Source organism: Dermacentor andersoni, chromosome 5, assembly GCF_023375885.2.
Source record: "Dermacentor andersoni chromosome 5, qqDerAnde1_hic_scaffold, whole genome shotgun sequence".
NCBI classification, from domain to species: Eukaryota; Metazoa; Arthropoda; class Arachnida; order Ixodida; family Ixodidae; genus Dermacentor; species Dermacentor andersoni.
Window position 1 is genome coordinate 102,932,189 of NC_092818.1, and position 1,809 is coordinate 102,933,997.

Here is a 1,809-nt window from a genome sequence, read left to right on the forward strand (position 1 = left end):
TATCGCGCGAGAAGCACGATGGAAGGTCGCCTATTCAAGGGGTTCTTTGAGTGGACGGGCTGTGTGGGCCACGACAATTGCCGTGTTTACTCGAATCTAAGCGTCGTTTTCTCTGACTCCGTGTTCCCGGTGGCAAAAGTGAGAGAGGGTATTCATGTCCGAAGACACGGAGACTGAGAGAAATAAACAGTATCGTAATGTTCGATACACTGTTGTTTTAAAGACGATGTCTTTCTTGGCGAGTTACCAACACCTTTAAGTGTCGGGTATGGTTCTATAGCCTCTTTCGTGGGCCAATCCCGGAGATAGCGCAATTTAAAAAAAAAGTATGCGCCGGTCTCGAAGGTCGATGTGGTACCGGTGTTCCCAGTGGCATCGGTAGTATCCGTATCGGCGATAACGGAGTATTGATACCGGTGGTATACCACCCTGCAGTACCACCGAACTGTGGTGGCGGTACACTCTAAGAAAAGTTTACACCCCTTGGAGTGCCCCTTCTGCCACACAACAATAATCGTCATCTGCCTTGATGCGTTTCCTTTCTTGAAAACGCCGCGCCCGCTACTTTCCTGTCGGGAATGCTATCATACTGATAACGCGCCTGCCATTCGTTGCTGGAAAGTACCGGGCTCGCAGCGTTAAAGAAAGGAAACGCGTCAAGGCAGATTACGATTATCGTTGTGTGGCAGAAGGGGCATTCCAAAGGGTGTAAACTTTTTTTAGAGTGTACCGCCATGCGCCGGTACCGGTGGTAAGATGAGCGTTTTCACCTTATTCCTTCGTGGCAGCCGTGTTCTGAGACGCTGTCGCTGAGACGCTGTCGTTGAGACGCTGTCGTTGAGACGCTGCGCTTGTAGTCGAAGACGTAGATGGAGAAAAAGACGCTGGGGACACCTGATTAAATTTTATGGTTCACGCAACTTATCCTCACCCTCAACTCTCTCCGGAAGAGTATTTCATTGACGTCAACTAGAGGTTGAATCTCCCTACAGATTGGTTCTTTTCTTCTTTTCTTTTTTTACAGCGGAGCACTCTATGGCTAGGATGTGGAAAAGAATGTTCCGAGATGTTGACAAAAACAAATCATCGTGTGGGCCGATCCTGGAAATAGTGCAGAAAGGGTCCGAATTCAATGGCACGTACCCCTGTGGGCCCGGGGGCCTGTAACGCGCTTTTGAACTACCTTTGTCACACGTGGGACCCGGAGAGGCCCCTGGCACATGGGTAAGAAAAGTTGTTTTTGAAAACCAAAAGATGTTTTTGTACAACTTTTTCAAGGACTGGTAAAAAATTCTCGGCCCCAACCGCGCAAACGCTCTAGTACCAATGCTCGCGCGTTCGTCATCGTCGTTTTCTTCCACAGGTTGTTTCGTTGTGCAAAAAACTATTATCATCCGCAATGGCTCGAGCGTCGTCGTCTTCCACAGGTGGCTCCGTTGCGGCTATCGTTTCAGCGTAGAATTTCACTTCTCTTCTGTCGTCGTAACGGGGATTCCACGTTGACGGGGGTATAAGTCATTCATCGTCTGACGTGACGGACACATTTAATAACAGAGGTGATACGCGAATGTGTGTGCTTACCTATATCGCCACGATGACCGCAGATTAGGACAATAGAAATGTTCGTACCTTTGTTCAATCTTGGCCACCTCTGTGTCGTCGTGCGCCAAACAGCTTCGCTGGTCATCCACCTTCACAGAGTAGAATGGCTCATGAATTTTTTCTGCAAGGAAGCTCAATATTATGCACTTAAACAGCATTTTAAGCGTGAGGGAAAAAAATGACCCGCTGGGGTGCGTGCGTCACGCG